A 27,817-nucleotide genomic window follows, 5' to 3' on the forward strand; every position below is an offset into this window, starting at 1 on the left:
TAGGTGACAAGCTCCCAGTACAATATTATCAGAACTTGACAAGGAAGGAAAAATCATATTGGAACTTGAAGAAGTCATGGAAACAAGAACCCGACAGCTATGAAATCGATCAATTCAGAGTATCTCATCAAGTGGAAGAACTTACCTACTGAAGATTCCACATGGGAGGACGAGAATTTTATACAAAATCATCCAGAACTACTCAAGCATTGAGGACAACAATTTTGAAGGAGAGGGGCATGTTAGGTCCCTATACTACTAGTGTAACCCCTTATTGTTATTAGTGCAACCCCCTTATTATATTGTTGTGCCCATGTAGTCCCCATATTGTTATTATTGTGCCCCATAGAATCCCAATATTGTTATTGTTGTGCCCTTACATTATTATTATTATGTCGGCTTTGATTATATTATGAACCCTTAGACTGCTATATATAAAAACGAGGTCTTGTCATTTGTATCATCCAAGAATTGTTCATTTGTGTAATGTAAAGGAGGTCGCCCCCTTGAAGAGGCTGATTTCTAAGGCCTTGATCTTTTTTTTTTCTATCTTTTTGTGAGTTGGTTTCATAACATTGAAGTCTTAGGAGATATAGTGGACACATTATCCATCTTTCCTAGTGATTCAATTGCCTCTTCATTTTTCTTAGTGATAGTTTCATCGAATATTTGCTTCTCCTTCTCCTTGTCAACATCCATTTCTTGACTTGTTATATTTTCTGGTTTCTTCTGTTTTATCTCCTTAGGGGAATTGATTAGAATAATATCTTATTTAATTAGTGTTTTCTTTTCTATTGCTTTTGTTTTCACTGGACTTTCTTGCTTTTATTTAGGAAATATAGCTGCAACCTTTTTTGTAACATATTGATATTTTTTCACGCCTTCATGGATTCTTGCTTATTTACCTATAACAAAAACATCTTCCATTTTTAAATTTCAAATTCTTGTTCCTTTTGAGAGACAACAGAAGGATCTGAAGTGATTTGGTTGAAATTAAATTGAAAGAATTCAGAAGCCTTTAATTCTTCAAAATAAATATTGAGATGGAGACCTTTTTCTCTTAAGAATTTTTCAAACAGATTTTCTCTAAAGTCTCATAACCAGTCTCTTGTTTCAATACATAAAATCTTTCCTCTTTCAATAGCTTGTTGAAAATCATCAATATCTATGAAAATATCATCAAAGGGAGGATCCTGATGAATAAATATTTTCATAAAGCTAACTGTTGTATAATGACTGCTAATAATCCCATGAGGATCATAATCATATTGAGGTAGAGAATGTAGCCAAACTTCTTGAAGCTCTTTGACTTCCTTGAATCCATGTCCTTTGTCCTTGATATTTATGTCACCAAAATTAATTGGAAACCCAGGCCAAATTTTCTTCTATAACTTACTTAACTTTCTGGCCTGACCATTCAAAACAATTTGATTTGCAACTTCTCTCAAGGTGAGCCTTTTAGGGATATATCGGGGTAAAAGGTGAGGGCCAACCTCACTCCCATAAACTCTTATATAATAAAACAACTCTTCCACAAACCAATGACCAATGGACTCTAGGCCTTCTTTCAGATTTTGACTAATTCTTGGAGGGGTTTTTCCAAACAAGATTTCATAAAAAGGAATAAAACATAATGGAAAATATCGTAAAAATGAAATTTGAAATTGGACTCCCACAGGATTGGGGCATAGTTTGGATAGGGAGTTGTTGGTCAGAGGGGTAGTTCCATTTCATGAGGGGAAATGGAACTGAGGCAATGACAATATCTATCATATAAGAAAACATATAAAAAATGTGTTTGTAGCCAGGGGGAGATGTTAATGAAAATTTTAAGGCATCTGTGATGTTCTGTGACAAAATGTCAGCCCAATTGAGATGTTTCCCTTCCTTTAGGATGCTATGGATTATTGGAATCCATTTGATTTTGCAATGTTCAGGGTCTTGCTCTCCATATAACCTGGTCAACATATTGATGAGAAATATGATAGGTTTCTTGAAAATAGATATGGGATATTCTTTATTGGCCTTAAGCTTAAACCCTTCATTTTCTTCCCTTAGCCAGTCTTCAATTACTCTGTCATAATTTTCTCCGCATTTCTTGAAGACAATGTTTCAGAAATTTTTAAGAAAATCAACATTGAGCTGGATTTATGGGGGACTGAGCTTATAAATAGCTGATAGGATTTCTGTTTTCCATGAGGCTATTACAATTTTGTTATGGTCTGATATTGTACGAGTTGAGGTATTAGCATAAGTAAAAATCCATGAAACCATGTCATAATAAGGAAAAATCTTGTCTCTAGTAGCTTCTTTGTATAGCTTTGTTCTTCTTATTCCTTCAAACTAATTATTCTTTGTTTGAGAAGACCTTGCATTTTTTAGCCATCCTCTTTCTTCAAAGAAATAAAAAATTTCCTCCCATCTCATTATACATGATTTTTGGGTCTTGTAAGTAGATTCAAAGATGAGGAATGGGTTGAGGTTGACCTCCTCTAGTTGTGGATTCTCTATTTCTTTAAGCTTCTCCCTTATCTACTCCACTTGTTGTTTCATTGTTGGAGATTTTCCTTTCTTCCCTATTTTGTGACCTATGAACAAAAATAGAGAATATATAAGCTTTTCCTAATTAAAATTTGAAATTGAATTAAGAATATTTTATAATTTCTCCCTGCTCACAAAAAAATTATTCAAATGATATCATATTTTCTCAATTCAAGCTTCTCTGAATTGGTATAAGAGAATGAAAACAACATGCAAGCGAAATACTCTAAGGAATTATGATTTTTGATTAAAAACCCAAGGATGGCGTGAATTAACTTATTCATTAATTTCCCATAGAGTAATCCAACTGTATTTTCTCGTAAATTGAGATAGCATTAGAGGAATTTATTATTGATATCAAAATGAATCCACTAAGCATGAAAATGGAAAAATTTCAAATCAATTTATTTCAAAAACAAAATGCATGCAAATTGAAGAAAATGAGTATTTTATTTGGGGATTTGGATAGTTGGGGGTCAGGAGGTTAGGATTTTTTTTTCATTTATTGACGGTTTATTTCTTCCCAACCCCGAATACATAATAGTCAGGCGTTTATCATAGGTTGGGTAGTCGTAAGGTCGGGAGGTCGGGTGAGAATTTTTAAAAAGATTATGAATTGGTCGTCTTGCTAGTCAGATGTCGGAAGGTCGGGAGGTCGAGAGTTTTTTTGTTTATCGAAGTTTTTTATGATTATAACTTCTGACTTTTAAAACCAATTTTTAACGTTTTTCTTGAATTTTTTAAAGTTTTTTGGGTTTTTTATATGAAAAACAATAAAAAATTTGTTTAGGACTTTTTGTTTTTTTCTAATGTAGAAAAACAAAAAGAGGATTGTTTTAATCCTGACAACAAATGGCGACACAACTGGAAGGAGCAATTATCTTTGTCAAGATTAAATTTATAGTTCAAAGTAAAATAACATTTTCAGATTTTTTTTTCTAATTTAGGATTTATCATTGAAAAACTTGATAAAATAGCAATATGAAACATAAGATCAAAATAGAAGTACTAATGAAAGAAATGAACATTTTATGCAATAAGAGTCAAATATTGAGTTTATTTATATCTTTATAACTTTATAATTCAACCATCATCTAAAATTTTTAACACTAAGTTTGGAAATTTAATACTATCAAAGTTTTTTCTGCTTTGCGTTATAATAATCTCTCTTTGAAACTTTGGTTGCTTTACTTTTGTGAGTGCAAATATCCCCTTTGGTTGAATTACAAGCATCAGCCCGCTTCCAACAAACGTTCATAGCCCCAACGAGTTTGTTTGTTCTCCTTTTATTGCTAAACTTCTTGTTTTCATTTTTTAGCTTATGATTGAGTTTGAAATTTATCATATATAGCCAAGTGGCAGAAGCAGGGTATTTTAGAGAGTTGCTTTGATAGAAAATATATTGATGTATTAAAAGAAACTCAAACTATGTAATGTATTATTCATTTTTTTAAATAATTTGGTTTATTTCTTTAAATTATTTGAAGATGATGAAATTCTTATAACATAAAATATCCAATCAACAATTTTCCATACTATTGAAAGTTTAAGTAAGAACTAAGTGATATCAACTATTTATGGATTTTTCATATTTTGATAATACTTTGTCCTTCAACTTTATTTTATTTTGGAATATGAGATACTGTATTGGTAAAAATATACTTCTTTAAATATGTAGTCATAGTTGTAATTCTACAACTTAAAAATGAAAATAAATGAATAAAAAGAGAGTGTATGTATAGAAAATCTGAAAATGAAAAAAATGAAAATAAAGTAATTTCCACATACCAACATCCTTTAGTAAAATGAAATATTTACATATGTTCTTGAAAGATTTTCATTTAGGAAAAATATATTTTCAAAATTTTCCTATTTACTTGAATTCTTTTTACTTGGCTTTCTAATGTTTGTAAAAAGTAGGTTGAAGGAAGAAGTTTTAAAAAGATTTTAAAAGGACCAATCCAAATATGTTGAAATTTAGAGTGTTTTCCTTTCTCTTCATGGCTTTGATCCCATTTGAGAACTAGGTCACCAACCAAAAAGTCTCTATCAAATGTTAATTTTTTATCAAACCTTATTTTCATAATCCGTTGACGTTCATGAAACTTAGCTTTTGATTTTTGTCGTTCCTCTTCCAATTTTAACAATGTATATAATATGACATCCATATCATTGATTGATTTATGCCTCATAGATTGAGCTAACTAAATAGATGGAAATAAAATATTTGGTGGAAAAATAACTTCCTTACCATATACTAAGAAATATGGGGAGTTCCCTAATGCTCTTTTGGGGGTGACTCTATCAGCCCATAAGGCATTAGATAATTGATTATGCCAATTCCTTTGGTGATTTTGAATAATCTTTTTCAAAATTTGAATCAAGTTTTTATTTGTAGATTCTGCTAAACCATTACCTTGAGGGTAATAGTTAGCAGAGAATTTAATCTTGATACCTTTTTCTAGGCAGAATTTAGTCATCTTAAGAGAAGAAAAATATGAAGCATTATCAAATACAAAATATAATGGAACTCCAAACCTTGTGATTATATGGGTTTCTAGGAAAGATCGTACCTGTTCATCATTGACTTTTTTTAAAGGGATTGCTTCAGTCCATCTTGTGAAATAATCAGTAGCTGTGAGAATGTATTTATGTAATTTTGAGGAGTTTGGATTAATCTCACCAATAATATCTAATCCCCATTTTTCAAATGGTCCTTCAACTTCAACAGGTTGAAGAGGAAGAGTCAGTCTTTTTTCTTTTCCTACTATTATTTGACATTTTTTACATTTCCTTGCATATGAATAAGAATCATTGAATAGAGTGGGCCAGTAATAGCCTGCTCACAAGACTTTATGCGTAGTGGTTTCTCCTCCAAAATTCCCACCAGAAGGTCCATCATGTAGCTCTATTAAGACTTTTTCTACATCATATTTCTCAAGGCATCTTAATAAAACATCATCATAATTTTTCCTAAAGGAATGCCATCAACTAATTGATACTTAGAACATTTTAGATGTAGAGCTCTTTTTTGTTTAATTGATAAATGGTTAGGAGTAGTACCATGAATTAATAATTTTTTTAATCAGAATACCATGTATGTGTAGGTATAGGTATGTACAAGATTTTTCTTGGTTCATTTCAAATTCATTGTACCGTCCAATTTCGTAATTGGAACTTTGATCTTCATCGGGGTGATATCCTTCTACTTCAGCTGATAATTTACACAAACCCTATCCGCTGATGACTTTATATGGTTTAATTTCTCAATCATATTCCTACAATGTAGTCATCCAGTTTTCTCTCTTCTCTCCTAAATATTTTTGTACTAATAAATTTCTAACCACAGGGTGAGGAACAATCACCTTATTATGAATTCTAAACAAGAAAGGTATTAAATGTTTGACATATTTATAGACAACACAAGCTTACTTGTCTATTTTTGGATAGTTTAATTCAACGCCTTGAAATATAGAACTCATGAAAGAAATAGGAGTTTCTGTATCTTCGTAATCTTTCTGAGTTAGAACTATTGTATAAGAGACATCAGATGCAAATGTATATAGCAAAAATTCTTTATCAAAATATGGATTGATTAATGCTGGAGAAACAACAATGGATTTTTTTAAATTTTTTAAAAAGATTTTTTTCTAGAGGTCCCCATTTAAAAACATGATCCTTTTTAACCATATCTTTCATTAGTCTAGCAATTTCAGCGAAACTTGGAATAAATCTTCGAACAAAATTAGTCAGAACAAAAAACCTATGCAATCTTTCCTAGAAAAGATTGCATAGATTTTTTGTTATGAGGAAGAACAATTTGCAAGATTTATTTGATTCTATCTGGATCAATAACAATACCTTCTTTAGAAACTATAAATCCCAATAATTTACCTTCAGTGACAACAAATATTGTCTTTTTGGGATTTAATGAGATTCCATATTTTCGACATCTTTCAAAAAAATCTCAAATGATCAACATGTTGAATTATTTTCTTTGAATAAATTGTAATATCATCTAGATATACTACCATGAATTTATTAATAAGTCCATTAAAAGTGATATCCATGGCTCCTTGAAAAGTAGCCCCAACATTGATTAATCCAAATGGAATCTTTTTATATGCATATGTGCCCCATTTGGTTCAAAAAATAGTTTTAAAACGATCATTTGGTCAACCAAAATCTAGTTATAATTAGATAATCCATCAAGAAGAGAGAAAATTTCATATCCTGCCATTGACTGAAGAATTTGATTCATTGGAGGAACGTGATAATTTTCTTTTTTTAGATGATTTATTCAGATTTCGAAAATCAATGCATATTCTAATATCTTTGTTTTTCTTTTGAACTGGAACTAAATTTGATACCCATTGTGAATGCCTGACTAGAAAAATAATTTGAGCTTTAAAAAGTTTATTAAGCTCTTCTTTAATTTGACCTTCAAGTCTACGATGATTTTTTCTCAATTTTTTTTAAAGGTTTAGTATCATATTTGATTGGAATTACATGTTGTATGATTTTAGTATCATAAACCTTCAAATCATCATAAGTCTAGGCAAAAACATCCTTGTATTGCTTGAACAATTTGATAAATCTAGATCTTTCAGTAGATGTACAATTGCTTCCCAAATTAATATTTTGAGGTTTTTTCTCCGTTCCCAGATTAACAACTTCAAATTGCATTGAGGAACTATTGGTTTTTAATTTGTACGACCTTTGAATTTATTTTGAAAATCATATAAATTTTCTAGTCAAAATACAAATTTTGGAATATGATTTTTGACCTTTTGGGTCATATGGAAAACCTGATTGCAATTGAGCAGTTTGTTGATGTTCATCAATAATGGATCCTTTGAAAGTATCTTCTAAAGTCAAGAAATATTTAATTTGATCTTCATCATTAAATACTCTCCAATTTTGAATATTGTTAGGGATTGAAGGTCTGAAAAGAATTTCAATTGAAAAATGTTATAGGGAGAAATTTTCAATTGGCATAGGCCTTGATGCTACATTAACAAGTAGATCAACATCAAAATTTTGAGAATGGGGTATATAGTCTAACTCGAAGTTATCAATTTTGAACTAAGTCCCATACTTCTTGTCTGTAATTTTTCAGAAGATTTGATACACAATGAATGGTTTTATTGCACTATTTTACAATAATTTCAGAGTCACCCAAAACTTTGATATTTTTATATCCATTTCAATTGATTTGCGAAGAGCTTGTAATAAAGCCTGATATTTAGCTACATTATTGGTACAAGGGAAATTTAATCTGCAAGAAAGGAGAAATGTATTCCCTTTGGGATCGACTAAGACACATCCAATACCAACTCCTTCATTAGATTTGGATCCATCAAAATATAATGTCCAATTGTTAATTTGAGTAGTTGTAAGCATGGATGGAGCCTCAACGTAAGAAATTTTCGTTGAATTTAATGTTGGTACTTGGAGAAAGTTTAGGCATTCAATTTGAGTTTTGGGTACAAAGGATTATTTAGCTGAGAAATTATCGAGATAGGTTATTAGAGGAAATTTCAACCTAAAAGTGGCCTCCTAAGGAAAAATAATAAAATAATAGTTACAATAATAATATACGAGTTATGAAGTTTGGAGGGAAAAGAAGAAAACTACCTTTTTTTTAATTGTATTTTTGGCTTATCTCCTTATAGGTTTTCTCAAATTTCAAGTGTAGACACATTTTGGATGAGGAATTAAATTCTACATCCAACGAGTACCCATTATACATACTTTTGAGAAAATCCACATTGGTAAAAATTGAAGATACATTAAAAAGGTGTGTTCAACACGCTCTTTTAATGTATCTTCAATTTTTATCAATTTAGGTCTTCTCAAAAGTATGCATAATGGGTACTTGTTAGATGCATAATTAAATTCCACATCCAACGAGTGTCTACATTTAAAATTTGAGTAAAGTTATGAGAAGATAAGCCAAAAATACAATTAAAAAAATAAAAAATCTTATTTTCCCTCCAAAATATTTACATGTACCTCTTTTTAAATTTAAAGGATTTTAATTGGTTTACATATTATGACATGGAATTTATGTGAAAAATTCATGGGCACTTTTTGAATGAAATTTCCTCTAACGATCAAATGTGTAATTACCTAATGAAGATTCAGGAGAATTGATTGGCTCATTATAATTTCCAAGGTCAGTGGTTGTGTGTTTCATGTGTTGTTCACGATCAACCTTGAATTTATTTGGCTTATCATTTAAGGTTAGCCACAAATGAGGCCAATATGTTGAGAAATAACTATTAAGCTTTTCTGATCAATCTCGGTTAATGATTAATGATTTGAAAATTTTTGGGATTTGAAGCAAGTCTGATTAAAACATTTTTTATTTTTCCTAAAACCTCTACGCTTGATCTATCCAATTGAAAAATTTGGGTAGATGAGTTTGTAGGAGACATATTTAATTTTTGAACAACAGATAAGGGCATTATATTAGATGAAGCCCCTGAATCAACTAGGCAATTATGTACATTTATGTTGCATATTTCAAAAGTTAAAATGAAAGGAAGAGTTCGAGAGGATGATCTATCTCCAATTAAAGCTGCATTAATATTTGAAATATTTTTAGATGGAGCTTTATTGGAATTTTCAGATGAATCATTTGCTAGAGTTTTGACCAATTTATCCCTTTGTTGAGTAAGCTTTGATAATTCGAATAATGAGATATTAGCCCTAGTTTTCTTCATGTCTTCAACTAAATCATAATCCAAATGTTCTGCGACAGGAAGAGAATTAGATGTAGAAGTAGTTTTATCAACAATTTGATTTATTTTTGTTTGAGCAAGAGGATTGGGATTTGATGAAGATGGTTGATTCAGAGAAGTATTTTGACTCTTTGATCTGGTTTGTACAATGTTAATTTCCTCTTCATCTTCGACAAAATCATTATCAATTAATCCTCCTTGAGAGACATCCCATAATACATTAATTGTACTAGATTCTTCTTCTTTCCGTATTTCATTCTCTAGTTGACTCTCGTTCTCGACTTCTACAAAGGATTTAAACATGTTTATAAAAGAATAACAAGTTTTTTCAAAATGTTTATCATTATGATCTTGACAAAAATCATCATGAGCATAATCATCAATGTTGAATTCTTCAAGGGTGGTTTGATTAGGATTGGGGGGTGGATTCCTTCTAAAAGGTCTCCATGGTTTTTTTATTACTGGAGTTTCAGAAAGGACATTTTTCACATCAGTTATCTCATTAGACATCTTTTTAATTACCTTCTGGATTGAGTCTAAATCGATATTATATTTTTTTTTGTCATCAACTGTTTTACTAGTTGAAGGATTTTTAGAAGAATATGTTGTTTTATTTCTTTCTTGTCCTAATGCATGTTTCACAACAATATTTGATATTTGTTTTTCAATTTTTAAGGCCTCTTCCATGTTTAGGGCTAATGTATTTTTTTCTTCTCTAATAACAACAAATTCAATATCAGAGGGAAGAGAAGTAGTATAGACTTCATTTAAAACATCATCACCTAGTTTAGAAGTTGTAGGGATTCTGTTAAGGATAGAAAACAATCTTTGATTAAAATATTTGATTGATTCTCCTGACTTCATCCTAATATTTGATAATTCCACGATTAAGGATGCTTTAGTTTTATCTTCTCCATACTTTTTAATGAATATTTTTTCAAAAGATTCCCAATTTGTAATAGTACCATCAGCTATGGTGAAATACCAAGCAGTTTCTTTTCCTTCGAAAGTGAAAGGAAACAATTTACAAACTTGGTATTCATGTTTAACTGCACCTAACATAAGACATAACATGAATTTTTTAACATGATCTTCGATGGTAATGGGACCATCGGGATTGAACTTGGAAATCCATCTTTCAGAATGTTTTGGTAAATGATGTTGATCTCCTACAATAGAAATAGGTCTAGCATATAACCAAGGTTGACCTGCCATAGTTGACTTTGGGGAGGATGAACTTGAACCTGATGAATGAGGTGATGGAATACCTTGAGGAGGAGATCCTAAAGGAGGGATATCCAAGGTATAAGGACTGATATTTGAAGAACTGTAGAAGTGGATGGAATGGGAACCTTAACCAAAGTAGTTGAGGGAGTTACTATTTGAGATGCAATAGAATCAATTTCCCAATCAACTTCTTCCAAAGGGAACAAGGGGTTTGTAATTTCTCCAAATTTCTCTAAATTGGCACACAACTTGTGTTACCATAGGGTTTGGAGGACCTGTCAAATATGGTGGAGGTGCTCTTCCAAGCTCTAGCTGAATATCAGAATGTCATCCAAATACACCACCATGAATGAGTTGGTGAAGGGTCATAAGATGCCATCCATCAGCCTCATGAAGGTTGTGGGGGCATTTGTCAACCTGAAATGCATGACCAACCATTTGTAAAGGCCCTCCATAAATTTTAAGGCAATCTTCCACACATCAAAGGGTTTGATCGGTACTTGGCGATAACTAGACTTCAAGTCAATATTTCTCAAATATTTGGCCCCCTTAAGCTGGTCAGAAGGTCATCAATCTGTGATATTGGATACCTATTCCAAAAAGTGATCTTTTCCAATGCCCGATAGTCAATACAGAGTCTCTAGTTTTCGTCCTACTTTTGTACCAACACGATCGGACTCCCACAAGGTGATGAACTTGGTATGATGTGCTATTGCTATAACAACTCCCTAATCTGCCTCTTGATTTCATCATTCTCTATAATAGAGCATCAATAGATCGGTCCATTGGGTAGAAGCATGACCTTGGTAAAATCGATGGAGTGTTTGACGTGACAGTGTAGAGGTACCCTTATGGGTGAGGTGAAGATGTCTTTGTAATCCTCCACAACCTTCCCCATTTTCTTCTACAATGCAGAAGAGCTTTGTCTGAAGGTCGTGGCCATAATATTTTTCTTTCCCTGAGGGAAGATCATAAGGAAAACAAATTTCCCTATCTAGGAAATGATCTTACTTCATTGCTTCGTAGTGATCAAAGAAATGGTGGTGGGAAGTGCTACTTCCGATATCTTGTATAAATTATTACCCAAAGTAATATTAAAAACGTGATGCCTAGACTCATACACAACATGTCACTTCCATAAGTACGGTTGGCCTAACAATACATCACAAACTTCAAGAGGACCAACATCACATAGTACCTCATTTGTGAAGGGATTTATTCTATAGGGAAGGTGGCACTATTGGCTGATGCAGAGATCTCACCCTTGATGAAGCCACCCGATGGTGTACAATTGTGCGTTTTGTGTGGTCGGTAGGGCCAACCACTTCATGACCTCTCCTAAAATTAGGTTCTTTTGTCTCCCATTGTCAACAATGAAATGTAGTGGAGAACCCTTCACCCACATTTGTGAGTGGAAGAGTCACTCCCCCTCCTCTGGATCTTTGGGCTCATCCTTCTGGATCTTGGTAGTGTCAATGGTGGCACTAGGCTCTGCATTGATAATATACTTCCCTTTGTCATTCCCCTTTTTATTTTCCGACTCAGAGTTGGAACATGTATATGATGCGGAAGCCTTCAGCTCGACCACTAGTGACTACTTGGCTTGACACTCACTTGTGTTGTGAGTGGGACTCTTATAGAACTCACACCATTTCCCTATGCCCTTCTTTGTCTTCATGGTGTTGTTCTTTGCTTCCTACTTCAGTGGGCTGTCCTGGGTCACCCCACCTTGGCTTTGTTCTTTTTCCTGCAGTTTGGGGGTGCCTTTCCCTTGCTTCAGATTCACAGCTCCAAAGTATCGCTTTTTCTGTTTAAATTTATGCTCGATCTTGACAACGTATCGATAGGCGTCGCCAAGCGAGGAAATGTCTAGGAACTCCATCTCATCTTGGATGTACTTGTGTAGACAAATGTGATACTTGAGTACCAAATTATCCTTAGAATACTTGATACCCAACTTCGTGCAAAGGGTATGGAAAACATTTGTGAACTTCGACACATATTGGTCCCTTTTCTGTCGCAACGTGGTCCACTTTATGTATTTACCTTCGTAGCTCTTGATAGCATAATATTGTTCCTTGATTGTTTCTTAGAAAGAATTCCAAGTGGGTTCGATTGAAAATAGTGAGGATTCCCTAGTCCTTTCATTCACAGTCAGTTTCCCACCAGTCCTTAACATGTGGGGTGGCTTTGAGGAGTGAAAAAGTAATATTTTCTTGATTGGAAAAGTCATGAACTGAAAAATATCCTTCCAACAAATTTCACCATCTATCTATGTCATCTACATCTATCTGACCTTCAAATATGGGAATGTCAAAGTTAACTTGTACCTTCAAAGGAGTGGCGCCTCCAAAGTGGCTGCTGGATGAAGATGTGTTGCTTGTGGGTAACCACCGAAGGATATGGGGAAATTTATTCATCATCGCGTTCCTTTGTCACTCGAGGGCTTCCTCGAGCAATATTTTTAAAGGATCTCCTACCCCCTCGTCTTTTTTTCTTCCACCATGGGATATCATCAGGGTTTGCGAGGCTGGTCTTTCAAAATTTCAACCAGTTGACCCCCAAATCCTTATACATTGACCTCGTTGGGTACATGCAAAGAAAAACAGAGAAAGAGAAAACTGCTCTGATACCACTGATCTAGATTTATGCAAGAACACAACAAAATATAGATATATACATAAACACAAAGATGCAGCAGAAATCATTAGGGGAATTTTGAGGTCTCAAAGGGGCCTCCTAAGAAAAATGTACAACCAAAATTAGCTTTATAAGAACCAATAGGATTCAAGATGATGATGTCAACCATGGGGGTTGATTCACCATTTTTGGAGTAAAAAAGTAAAAAGATTAAAAAATAATAAAATAATAAAACTACATTTTCGACTTGTGTTTTCAACTTATCTCCCAAAATTTTTACCCAAATTTCAAGTGGGAGTACTCATTGGATGCAAAATTTAATTCCTCATCCAAGGAGTGCCCATGTTGCATACTTTTGGTGGACCCTTCTACATGAAAAATGAGAAATACATGAAAAAAACGTGATTGCAATCACATTTTCATGTATTTTTCATTTTTTGTGTAGCAGGGTCCATCGAAAGTATACAACATGGGTACTCCCTGGATGAGGAATCAAATTCTGCATCCAACAAGTGTTGCCACATGAAATTTGAGCAAACCCATAGGGAGATAAGTTGAAAATACGAGTTGAAAAAATAGTTTTTTTCATTTTTCCCTATAACATTTGATGATGTAATATATTATTATTTTATTATTTCCACTATTATTTTATAATTTCATTAGGAGGCCCATTTTAGACCTCAAAAATCCCCTAATTAAAACTTCATTTCATTAATATCAAAGAATTGAAATATGTTTATATACAAAAATGGAAATTAACTAGCTCAGGAAATGGTATCGTATCTCTGAGAAGAGATGTGGCAGCAACATGCCTCTGAATTGTGTTAGAATGTAGCTCAAGGGCCTTTTTATTATTGAACAACAAGGGAAAACTATAAACAACCAAAACCCTAACCCCAGGAGGTGGAACACCAAGAGTTTGTGGGCTCCGTTGGGGTTAGTTGGGCAACCAACTTCTCGGGGTCGTAACTTTGTCATATTATAAATGTTTGGTGCATATGATACCTTGTTGAAAATATATATCTGAGTACTACAATATTTTCCATAGTACCCTACATATGGCTATGGGCCTGATGCAGACCTCAAAAAATTGTCGCTTAGGGGGTCAAAACTGCTATGGAAGTTCAAGACCAGAAAAACGACTAAAAATAGTAAATGCTTCTATAAACAAGGAAACATATGAAACCGACTAGAGGTATATGTGGAATAGGCGGGTGACAACCAATATGCACCTGGATCATATTTTTAGGTCAAACATCCATTGAGTGCTTCTAGGGCATGTCTTTGAGTCAAGAAAGTCATAAGAGTCATTGTCATGTATGAAATACCCTTTCGAGCATGTTACATATTGTAAAGAAAAATTTATTTGAGTCAAAGATCCTTTAAGACCTTGTCATGGTGCCTCAAGCAAGTTAGTCTACATAAAATATCAAGTCAGCTTCAAGGAAGCAATTCATACCCCTAGAAAGCCTATAAATAAGAAGGAACTTGACCTCATTTAGATAGACAACAAGCGAGTTAAATCTCAACAAGCAAGTTCAATCTCCTCAAGGAAGAAGTTGGAAAAGGACCAAAAAAAAAAAAAATGAAGATCGATTTTTTTGGGTTTCTCTCTCTCTTTCTTGTGTTAAGGTTTCTAAAGTTTTTGGGCAAGTTGAAGTGTTGGGAAGTTGTTAGGCAAGTCGAAGTGTTGGAAAGTTGTTGGGAAATTTGAAGTGTTGGAATGTTGTTGGGCAAGTCAAAGTGTTGGATAGTTGATGACTATTGCGTCAAAGTTTCAACTACTAGGTTGAAGGTGAAACTGACAATTCAAAGTTGTAGAAGAAATTGTTGGGGATAAGTTGTAGAATAAACTATTGGATCGAAGTTGCAGAAGGAACTGTTGAGGTTGAAGTTGTTGGAGTCAAAATTGTTGGAAATAAATCTCATCAAGGAGAAAGGTTGAATTTCTCTTGGAGGGGCCTTTGTCAAGGGTCTGAGGACTTGTAAGTCGTCTTTTGAAGATTCTATAAGAAAAGAATATTCTTGTGGGTTTTCTTTTCAAGAGGAGAGGTTTTGGCCTTAGCTGATTACCTGCATCTCTTGTCCTCTTATCTCATTATTCTTTATGATTTGGTATATTTTTGATGGTAAGAACACTAAATATAATCAAGAGAAAGAATACGTTAAATAAGTTAAGTAAAACTACATCACAAGTAGTTATCAAAGTTAGAGAAACCACCTAATATAGCTACCCTAGATTTCTCAACATGGTATCAAAGCTAAGGTGACAAAAGAAGAAAAAGGCATCTTGAAGAAGGACCATCGAAAGAAGTATGAATAAAATTCAAGACATCAAAAGTGACATTGTACCATCAAGAAGGTATACTCAAGGGACGAGTTCAAGGAAATAATAAAGAAGGACTAACCTTCTCATCATCTTGAAGGAAGATCATAGAAGACCTCAAAACCCTAGCTCATCCAAAGAATCATTCCACACTTAAAGCATTCCTAGGAAGCTCACACATTTTACAAATCATCATCTCAAGAAGAATATCTCAAGGACCCCACCTCCACTCAAAAAAATAAACAAATTGAAGCATGTTGAAGTCTCTAGATTCTAAGGAACCAAGAAGAAGCGTTGTCATCATAATCAAGGTGATATCCCTCTCATTAGAGCAAGGATCACATCTCAAGCATATTTGAAAAAGGACATTTCAATAAAAAGCATTGTCATCTTCAAGAAAGCAAACATCATCATCAAAATCAAGAAGGAATCAAGTTGAAGATATCACCATCAAGAAGCATCTTCACTTGACAAGTAAGTACCTCTATATTTATGTCTGAATCTGCTATCAAAATGACTTCATTTTGCAAGGAAAGCAACAAGTTGGTTGGGTCATCAAATTTCCTTGCATGGAAGAAGAGGATAGATTTGATCCTCATAGAAAATGAAGTCATTGGACATGTTAAGGGTTTAATTATCGAACCACCAAAGGAAGAATATCAAGCTCTAGAAAATTATATGAAGAGGGAAATAAGGGCTCAAAGAATCCTTATAGAATCAATCAAGGATTCTCTCATCCCTTATGTAGCAAAATTGGAAAAGTCGAAAGACATCTATGACAAGCTGGTAGAATTATTATCTATAAGAATTATAGGAGAATTAATATCTTTGAGAACCAAGCTATATAAAATGAATGTATCAAAGGAATAAGGGATAGCCTCATATCTTATGAGGGTATCAGAAATACGAGACCAACTACAAGAGTTCCGAGAAATAATGTCCAATAAAGAAATGACCATCGTGGTGCTCAATGCACTACCTGATGAATATGGAAACTTTTTATCAAGAAGATATGTAAAGAAGGAAGCTACCACTTTCAGTGAACTCTGGTCATTGTGTAAGATTGAAGAAACAAGGTTGAAAGAAAAAAATCAATGTAGGACCAAGCAAAAAAGTTTAAGCATTTGCAACCATGGCTAGGAGAAAAGGAAAGTTTGGGAAGTTTGGTCCTCAAAAAAAGAAAAATATTGATATGTCAAAGATCCAATGTTATTCCTATCAGGAACATGTGAATTTCAAGAGATATTGTCTGAAACTCAAGAAGGACAACAAGAAAAGGAAAGAAAGGAATGAAGCCCATGTTACCAAAGAAGTGGAAGAATCTGAGAAGAAGAAATCAAAGAAGGAGGAAGTGAAAAATCTCTACTATGACTGAGATAATCTCCTTCACTTTTTTCTTTTTAGTTTTTGTGAAAGATAGCTATCATGGTGGAAATAACTGTAAGTATGATAGGATGCACCAGATTAGGAGATGGTATCATATTAGAAGCATATGATTAAATAAAGAGCTCATGACATCATTATAGAATCTTGAAAGGATAGCTAAAGTAGAAGTCTAGATCGAGGTAGTAGTCATAATAGAAAGGAAGTAGCTCTTGGTAACCTCATTGAAAGCATAAGTATTAAGAAAGTCATCTAGCATGATATAAGTTAGAAAGAACCCATCATACATCATCATCATTAGAAAGGAGCATTTGAAGAATGAGGATAATCAAGATCCTTCATTGGAGTCTTCATTACAAGGTTCACCTCTACTTGGAAGAAGCAAGTGTCTCGTTAAGAATTCCACCTTGTATGGGATTCATTGTTTAGAAGGGTGATGGTATGGTGAAAAAAGAATGTAGCATGTCAAAATGGTTGAAGAAATTTCGATAAAGTAAAGGAAGTTTCCAAAGGAAGCCTAGATGGACAAAAAGAGAAGATAGGTATGTATGTGTTTAATAAATTAAGTCATGTCATCATATGTAGTTTCATATAGCATAGGTGAATGCTCTACCTCGTGAGCATGATCGAACAAAAGGAATATCGTCCTTCAGAAAGATGCATGAAGGCATGGTTCACATATTGATAAAATAAAGTCAACTAATTTGCCCTCATACAGAATATGAGGTGGTTGAAAATATGAAGGAACTATGTATAGAAGTTCTTGCGGTACAATATGTGAGGAAAGGAAGAAAGATTCATGGAAAAGCTGCAACTATGGTCACATAAAATAAGGAATCAAAATCCAATGTCTAGAAGAATATAGTATGACATCTCCATGGAGAAAGTATGAAGACTCTGATAAAGTCTATAAAGGAAGGAGACCCTTAACATTTAATGTATGGGATATGTGTTTATGAAAGTGTGGGGTGTTGCAACGAAGCAGATGTCATGATGAAAGGCCAAAATAAAAGGTAACTTTTATTTTATGTTCATTTTTTTATTATTTTTGAACAACAACTGGATCGGTTGATATAGGGCTACTAAAAGAAAGTTATAGATGTCACCTACAACTAGCACTCATGTGGTTAGATGGAAGATCCTAAAGGAAACATGACTTGGAAGAGGTAGTTGTATGAAGAAAATCCAGATCTGTATTGGAAGATCCCTTTCTGATCAAAAGAAGGATACCATGAATATTGGCTCAGTCATATGGTTCATTGAAAGAAAGTGATGGATGATCGATACCTGACAAAGAAGAACTAGAAGATAAAGTGCATGACATTGAAAGGAGGAGATCTACTAGTAGTTGATAGTACAATGAGCTCCACCAAAGAGATGTTGTTGAACAAGTCCCTAGTTAAGAGGGAGAATGGGTATATTCCTTATATAGGAATGAGTTGGTCCTCCCTAGTTAAGAGGGAGTGATAAATATGGTTCTCTACTTCATGTGTCATGCACTAGAATATGACTAATAGTCAAAAGTCTTAGTGAAGGCCATGAGGAGATATAGACACATCATTCTTGTCTTCATATTGTGAAGAAAGAATGGAGGATTGGGTAATCATTTGAGACTAATTCCAATACTCTTTGAGGATGACGTAGGGCATCCAAGATAAGAGTAGTCGAAGAGGAAAATCCTTGAGGATGTGTTATTCCAAGATAGGAATTGTCCTAAAATGACATACCCCGTGAACACGTAGGTGGGGTATGTTCCTTAAGAGACAGTGATGATGATTTTTTTAATCATTGGTCTCACCAACATTGTGATCTGATCTTGTGGAGAGATAGACTCGTTAGTCAAGGCCGTTCTATGTGAGAATGTTGGTTGATATGATAAGATGATCTGGTATAAGCTGATAAGATAGTTTATGAGATGGCTTACCAATCCAACTCTTCTTATAATAATTCTTAAGTTTGAGAATGTCCAAGTACCTTTTATGGATTATCAATACCTCCCTAGTTAAGAGGGAGTGTCGAAATATGTAACTAGGTTTGGTCTTCATAATGACATATGTAATCATGATTTTACTTATTTATTGTAAATAGAAAATAATTTTATTATTGTCATTCTTAAGGCATGGGTTTCATGCTCAAGGGAAATTTATTTTTAGGGAAATAATCCATTGAGTGTTTCTAGGGCTTGTATTTGAGTCAACAAAGTCATAAAAGTCATTTTCATGTATGAAAGACCCTTTTAGGCATGTTACATATTGTAAATAAAAAATTATTTGACTCAAATTAGAGTCAAAGACCCTCCAGGACCTTATCATGGTGCCTTAAGCAAGTCGTCCTACATAAAATATCAAGTCAGCTTCAAGGAAGTAATTCATACCCCTAGAAAGCCTATAAATAAGAAGGAACTTGACTTCATTTGGGTACAAAACAAGCAAGTTCGATCTCCTCAAGGAAGAAGCTGGAAAATGACAAAAAAGAAAAAGAAAAGCAATATTAAAGTTTTTGGGTTTATCTTTCTCTTTCTTGTGTTAAGGTTTCTAAATTTGTTGGGAAATTCGATGTGTTGGGAAGTTGTTGGGCAAGTCAAAGTTTTGGAAATTTGTTTGGCAAGTTGAAGTGCTAGAATTCGCTCGACAAGTCAAAGTGTTGGATAGTTGCTAACTATTGGGTCGAATTTGCAGAAGAAATTGTTGTGTCAAAGTTGTAAAAGAAACTGTTAGGTCAAAGTTGCAGAAGAAATTGTTGAGGTCAAAGTTGCTAAAGAAGTTGTTGGAGTCAAAATTGCTGGAAAGAAATCTCATCAAGGTGAAAGGATGACTTTGTCTTGAAGAGTTATTTGTCAAGGGTCCTAGGTCTTGGAATTCGTCATTTGAAGATTCTATAAGAAGAGAATAATTCTTGTGGGTTTTCCTCTCAAGAGGAGAGGTTTTGGCCCTAGATGATCACGTATATATCTTGTCCACTTGTGTCATTGTTCTTTATTATTTGGTAGTTGTTTGGTAATAATAACACTAAATATAATCAAGATAAAGAAGAAGCTAATTAGGTTAATTAAAAATACATCAAAAGCAATTATCAAAGTTAGTTAAACTAGCATTTGCACCTAATGTTGCAAAGGAAACGCCGTAAGGCATAGTGCGTGGAAGAATATTGAAATGTGAATAGGCTTTTGCGGGATTTTTTGAAAGCAAGGGTCGATGAATTCGAGTTTTAATTTGAGGAAGCCATGCCAAAAACCATTGAAATGAATGCAAGTAGCCATAAATATGCATTGAACCTGTTTAGAGGCCTTTGTTTGTAGTTGGTAAAAGTTGTGGAGTTAAAGGTGAAGATAAATGAATGAATCCATGCGAACAACAACTGGGCAACCATATTGATTTGGAAAGGGCTATTTAAGAAATCATTATTCAAATGTGAAATTAAATTAATATGCGAACAACAACCGGACAACCATACTGATTTGGAAAGGGCTATTTAAGAAATCATTATTCAAATGGAAAATTAAATTAATATGAAGATATATTGAAAACATGTATTATAATCATTAAAATCAATTGATTTTGTCAACAAAATATGTTAAAACCCATTGACAATGAATTGGTTGTGAGGACATAAACTATCAAAATGGTATTGATCTTGAAACATCCCTTTTTAAGTTTGAAATGGAAAACACAAATAGTTGTGAGGACATAAACTATCAAAATGGTATTTGATGTTGAATCATCTTTTTTTAAGTGTGAAATGGAAAATAAAAATAGTGTATTGTAACATCCTTTTTAAAGTTTGAAATGGAAAATACAAATAGTGTGTTGTAACATCCTTTTTAAAGTTTGAAATGGAAAACACAAATAGTTGTGAGGAAACAAACCATGAAAACGGTATTTGATCTTGAAACATCCTTTTTCAAGTTTGAAATGAAAAATACAAACAGTGAATTGTAACAAAAGAGGTTCGAGAAGGAATATAATAGTCTAAATAACATTGTGCTTGTCATTCCATATTTGAAGTTGTATGAAAACATGGTGGAGGTAGCGAAGACCTGAAGAAGCAGTAATGGACCTGCAAAATGTATACTTTGTTAGAATTAATAATATGTAAATCAGCTGCGGAAATTTATTAGTAATACTTTGCAGGTGAGTTGTGTTAAAATGAATCTGGAATGAATGGAAATGAAGTTACCTTTGCTATGGGGATTTATATATTGTTAGTGGAAGATGCATGGTGAATAACGGCATATTGAACACCATTGGAGGTTAATGCACAGCTGGAGATGCAGTTTTTTTGCTTGCCAGTCTACATGTAATTGTGCAGGTATGTTATTTCTAAGTCCATGTGGCCTGTTGCAAAAGAAAGAAAAGGTTAGAATGAGATGTACAGATAATATAAAGACATTCTAATATTTGCTTATTTACTAATATTGATTAAAGTTGGTTGTTGTTGAAAGATATGAAAAGTATGTTATGAAATAGAATGAGGTAAATAAATGGAGGAAACCTTTTGTTGATGTCAAAGTATGGGTTGGAGCAGATTATCTGGAGGCGGCATTGAACGGAGAATTTCTTCTGCGTGTTTTCTGCGAGCAATGTTTTTGTTGTCCTTCATTTTACTGTAACGATCGAAACTGAATGCGGGGTTAATCTGGAGATCTTGTAGAGAAGGCACTCTTGAAATAGTTGTGAATGTGAGACCTTGACGTTCTGTTTTTCCAATGTCAATTGTTGCTTTTGGAAGTGTCATACCTTGAGATTTATGTATGGTTAAAGCCCAAGCCATCTTCAGTGGAATTTGTGCATGACCATTTCTTTTTACTGCTGGAATAGGCAAGTGAGTGGGGTTTCTTTCATCCCAAGGAGGCCCAATGTACTTGGGAAAATCTACGATAACAAATGTCGGAATTTGTGGTGGTGCAGTTGATTCTTTGTAAAAGATGGTTACAATTTTTCCAAGGGAACCATTAACAAGTCCGACTGAAACCCAAAGGTTGGAAGTCAACATAACTTTTTCGCCATTGCATAGTAATACAATTCGCTCAAGTTGCTCGTCTTCAAAGGAAACACTGGAATATGTGTTGTCATCTTCAGCAATGGATCGTGCGATAGGAGTGTTTAGAGATTTCATCATTTTCTTATTATGGACCATTGTTTGAGCATTTGTTGGAAATAGATGCATGGAATCATGGAATGAACATATTTCTTCTTCTGATAAAAAGGAATCTGTGCGCGACATGAGTACGTTGTAGTCGTCGATTGTTGGATTTGCATCTCTATTGTTCTGGAGAATGTTCCTGAAAGTAACTTGTGCGATGTCATCGCCTTGTTGACGAAATATTGTGTCTAATGTGATGACTGTGTTGAAGGTGTTCCACAGTGCGCTTCCGTGGCTCGTCCCTGCATATAGAGGTATGTCTTTGACGGGTGGTAGCAGACTGAGATCACCAACCAATATTATGGAACAACCACCGAAAGGAGTGTTTCTTTGGTGGGGAAATGCCTCGCGAAGACGTTCATCAATATGGCTGAGAAGCTTTGGCCCAATGAAGCTCATTTCATCGATTAGTATGTATCTTATATGCCTGAGTTCTTCTTGGAATTTTGCAAGAGCATTACCTTCTAAGGGCATAAGATCCTTTATAGGAAGGTGAAAAGCAGAATGGATTGTCGATGCTTGTATGTTGAAGGCAGCAACCCCTGTAGGGGCGAGGAGCATGATCGGTGAAGGTTCCAGGCTTGCCAGGCCTATGAGAATATCTTTGATGCAATTAATAAGGAGGGATTTTCCCGTACCAGCAGTGCCTTGTATTATCATTCTGAGAGCGGGTAAATAATCCTTCCTAGCAAAATGATTAAAAATAATATTTAGAGCTTTTCTTTGCATTGGAGATAATGTAGTAAGGGTCGGCAGGATATGTTGATGTGTTTGAAGAATGCGGTGGATGGAGCGGCTATTCTCAATGAATTGTATTGCATTATTTTGTAGATCCAATGGGCTAGTGGTATGATTCCAGTTATGGGTGTCATCAAAGCCACAAAGACCAAGCATGTCAAGGTCGTTTATGAGAAGCTCATTTGTAGGGTGTAATTGGGAAAGTAATTCCCATTCATTTATTTCCATGGTGTCTGTTGGATTGGTTTCATTTATAGTTGAGGTATCATTTGTGACAGATTCAATATCAAATAGTGTGCGGTGTTGATGCCAAGGGTTGTAGAATGGACGAAATGTTTGCCAATTTGCGATGAATTCTGCAGCAGAATCTCCTATATCTTGTACGATATGGCGAAAAGGTTTGTATAGCATAAGTTCAACCCTGCAAAAGTCAGTGTAGCAAGGTTCTGTTGTGGATGGTATGGAGGAGTAACGTGGTATGACCCGAACAATTGCTTTTGTAGGCCTTTGTTTCCATTTGTTTGTTTTGCGATGAGGATCATATGACTAGGATCTTGCCAATTCTATTAGTGATGTGGACTCTAGGGTAGAAGGGCGCTGGATATATGTATCTATGATGTGCGGGGATGTAGTGGAGGTGGTGTTCATTTGTCGAAGGTGCATAAGAATTTTTTGGTTTACATTTAAAGAAATGAATGGCCGACCACATAATGTTAATGGTAATTTTTGCAGCATATGGCAGGTTTCTTGTGCTCCAATGTCACGATCAACAAGGGTTTCTGCAAGAAATTTTCGAAATAAGGATGTTGCTGGGTCAGCAATGGGTGAAGCCAGGACAATTCTACGTAGCATGTGGTGAAGCTTTCAGAATTTTTTTCTGCTTTGGATGCATATTTGGCGATATATTTTTGTACAGCGTGTATGGAGAGTACTGGTTGGCAGTCAACATTTGCACGCCAAATAGATAGGATGGTAGGGTTATGGCTATTAAGTCGATTGTCGTTGCGAGCATGGGTGTATGTTTTTTGGCCATTGGAATCAATGAATAAGGCCGATTTTGGATGTAATTCCCACGGTGCTTTATAATGACATTGGAGTGAGGATCCATTTTTTCTTAGGCACGTGCTTTCTGAGCATTTTGTGTGACATTCAACACAATTGATGAGCTGTTCATAGTCACTGAAAGGATTGGTTCTGAAGATTTGCGGTGTGGACAATAGACAAGGGTCTTTGAGATTTGTCCAAGCAGTTGGTTGGTTTGAAGTCGAAGGAGCACGAGGGTTCCAAGCGGAAATATATTTGTCGAAGCACTGCCTTGTAATATCGACTACTTCTGTGTCTTCCCAGTTGAGATTTTCCATATCAGGTGCATTTTCTATCCAAAGGAAACCATGGATGTGCGCAGATCCCCTATGTTGCCATTCATACCTATCAAGTATGCGTTTTTGTAAGATAATTCTGCAATAGGTGAGGAATGTTGTTTAGAGTTCTTGGAGAAAAAAAAATGCGGTAGAATACGTACCTGTACCATTAATCTTTTGTATTCAAGTGTTTCTCTAAGATAATCTCACGAAATGCTGTGAATCTATGGTGCATATATAGTGATGTTAAATGTGGGTTAGAGATAATGTTATCATTTCTCCACTTTTGTTGTTTTGCAATATCAGAAGGAAGACATCCGGGCATGATTGCATGAAGATCGGGCCATTTTGTATCAGCTGCACTTAATGTGAAGAAGAACGTCGGGCAACCGAGTTGAGATATCATGTCTGTTAGTTCATTTTTAGCTTTGTGCAAAAATGACCTTGTTCGATGTAAAGAGCTACCGAATCGCATGACTTGCTCTGCCAATTACTCATCTGGAAATTGTTTTAATTGGATGTTCAGATCTTGAATAGAAATTGGAAAGTTATCTGTGATGTTTTTTTTCACAAAAATCGATGCTGTTGCTTGACTGCGATGCCGCATCATGAGATTATATATGTAATAACGAAAGCGTGGGTGGCTTCCAAATCTGTTATCGTAGTAACGTATGAGATGAAGTGCATATTCATGTAACTGCACTGCTTTCATTCTTGGCTGATTTGGCATTGCAGCGCCTGTCGGGAAAAGGGCGGGGAAAGCCATAGAGAGTAGACCTTTTGTGTTGTATTCATTGGCTGGCAATAAACCAATTGTTGGCCGCTCAATTGTAGTATCAGATTGGTGGTTGTAAGCATGCAAATAATGGTGGATTTCTGTATTTGTATTAGGTATGATGGGTATGAACGATGATGTTTGGTCTGCGAATGGGTCTGTGAAATCTTCGGTGAGCTCATGGGGTGGTTCAAGTGGAAGGCGGAAAGTGGTTTCTGTAGTATTGGAATGGTGAAGGGAGGAGGAGACATTGGTGGGGATTGCTGGTAAGGATGCCAGTGCGTTGGTATCAATACGAACATTCTTATAGTATGGGTCATTTGCCAATTTGTATTCCAATGCAACGAGAACGCGATGTCTACTGACAATGAAATCATAAGCCTTATGGTCATTACTATGACGTGTGACAATTAGGATGTCCAAGTGTTCAACACATCGTGGCAACATGTTTGCAATTTTTGTAATGCCTTGAGGAAAACAAATTGTGTGGCCACTGTATTTATACTGGCCACCACGTGCATGTGTTACTTGCAGTATAGGGTTAACCCTAGCAATGAGAATTTCTTCTATTTGTGAAAGAGATGTAAGGGTAGCTGGTTGAGGACCAGGGTCCATGTTGTTTGATAATGAGAAGCGATGACCCTTTGTTTCATAGACACATCTAGAGCAGCAATACATGTGGTTGGAATTGCGGATATGTATTCCAGGATATGATTCAAGACAAATGGAGCATGGGCATTTAGGTGGAAGTTTATCAATCTTTGAACGAAAATCTCGATGTGCTTGATTAGTATAAACATTGTTGAAAGCATGTGCGAAGGAGGGGTTAGGGCAATGAGGCATGGATGTATTTGTTTGAGAGGTTTGCTGAGAAGATAAAGAGTCTGATAATTGCAAGGGAGGATTGTTTTTAGGGTGGGCCATTTCAGAAGAGGAAGGTTGGTCACCCTTTTGTTTTTTTTGTTTTTGACATTCTATGATGTTTTTTTTTGCTTGGTAAAGCTCACGGCGCCGTGCATTTATTCGTTATTTATTTGTTGCATAGTATCTTCGAGCACGTTCATTATTAGAAGAAGAAGCCATTCAAAAAATTTATGGTACCTATAAGCAAGAGAGGGGAAAAGAAGAATGTTATTTGGAGACAACAACCATGTTATTGTATGAAAGCGAAAGAAGGGTAAAAAATGCAAGCGAAAGTGAAAGAAGGGAAAAAAATCTAAGTTCTGAACAGTGTTATGTGAAATTTTTTATTTGAGTAATGTTTTTGAAAGAACGTATTAGTATTTTTTCTGTATACATGTAGGTAGTTTCATGTCTAAAGCTAATAAAAGTAAAAAAAAATGTGAATTTGTCTACTCACATAATGCTAGATACAATGGAGAACGAATACTTAATTCAATGGTATATAAGAAAATTTCATAAGAAGGCATGCAACAGTATATATTGTAAAGTTGTATTTATAAAATTGGACAATAGGAATTGCCAAAAAGCAAGGAATACATTTTGCAATATTTATCTACAATGTCGATATGTTGTGAATTTCTCGAAGGATGTTGTTGCATTCTGTTGTGAAATGAAATTTTTCTTCTTTTATGATAACGCATTTCAATCGTGGGACTTCTTTAAAAGTTTCTGTCTTCACCGATAGTGTGAAGATATGATCTGTCCATAGAGTTCTAGAGACAATTTCCTTGATCAGTTCTGGATCTGAAGATAATAGATAGAAGTCTTTGGCATTATTTCCAAGAATTGTAGATCCCGCGTCTTCGAAAGCAACAATTGAAGCCAATTCACCAGTGTGGTCTTGTATGTCGATTTTCAATTAAGTATCTGTAATCACAGTCGCTTACTTCAGCGTTACATTTTGGACAGAACCACATCCCTGTATTTTGTGGAATAAGTTTTTTCATGCATTTTTTCCCACCAACGATCGACGGGCAAGAAATGTAGTAAAAACTATCCATCCTAATTTTTGTTATTGTGCCCTTTAATTGGAAAAATGTTGGTTTCTCTAAGGAATCCATACTGTAAATGTCAGCAATTGTTAATTTTTTTTGTTGGTGGCCAAAAGGAGATCTTGTTGTCAAAGATGTAGAAGCTGCAGCCAAACCTTCTTTTTTAAACCACGACTTTAGTGCATGGGCCTCTTCAATGTCAGGATCTACAAGAACAATGGATCTCGTTGTAGTGCCGATACTTTTTCCATTAAATTCTCCAACACGCGCAGATTTGATTGAAATGATGGGGTTATTTCCTGTAGCACATAGGGAGGAGATTTCCTGTGACACAGCATTAAAATTATCTCCCCAAAAGATTGCATCTATGTTATACCTTGACATGTCTCGAAGCTGTATTGTTTGTTTATTGAATTTAGAGCCGTCTTTTCTACGTATAGTGCATACACTGGAAATGTCTGTGACAACACCAAGAATATCAACAATGGAGTTGACGTTTGTTGTTCTGATATCATCAATTGATTTTATATTGAATCGCACTGTTGGATTATGTTTTTTTTCGTTGGCAACATGTTCTATGGTAGATGTTGCATTCAACAAAATTTCCCAGTCATTGTTCAAGTGGTTGTATTTCTTATTAGCCATTTTTAAATTCCCTTTAGAGACAATGTAGACATTTTCATTTTGGATTTTGTCGAAAAAATAATCTGCGACATTGTTGAAACATGTAATATGTATTTCTCCACCCTCTGTATCGAACAGGTCAAAACCAAACACTTTACCAGGTCCGTATTGATTCTGAAACTATCGAAGAGTTGTTTTCCTTTGGACGTATCCTTTTATGCACCAGTTTGAGTGGTAAGGGTTTAACGATTTGATGGGAATTTGAACTGGTAGAACGGACGGAGTTGGAGTAGTTGGAAGAGGGCAGTGTCTTTTTGATAAAGGATGTGGGTCCGATGAGGATGGAGTGTTTTCATCAG

The sequence above is a fragment of the Pinus tabuliformis genome, chromosome 1_2 (assembly GCF_031772625.1).
Source record: "Pinus tabuliformis cultivar Carrire ecotype Pingquan chromosome 1_2, CPIR1, whole genome shotgun sequence".
Taxonomy (NCBI): domain Eukaryota; kingdom Viridiplantae; phylum Streptophyta; class Pinopsida; order Pinales; family Pinaceae; genus Pinus; species Pinus tabuliformis.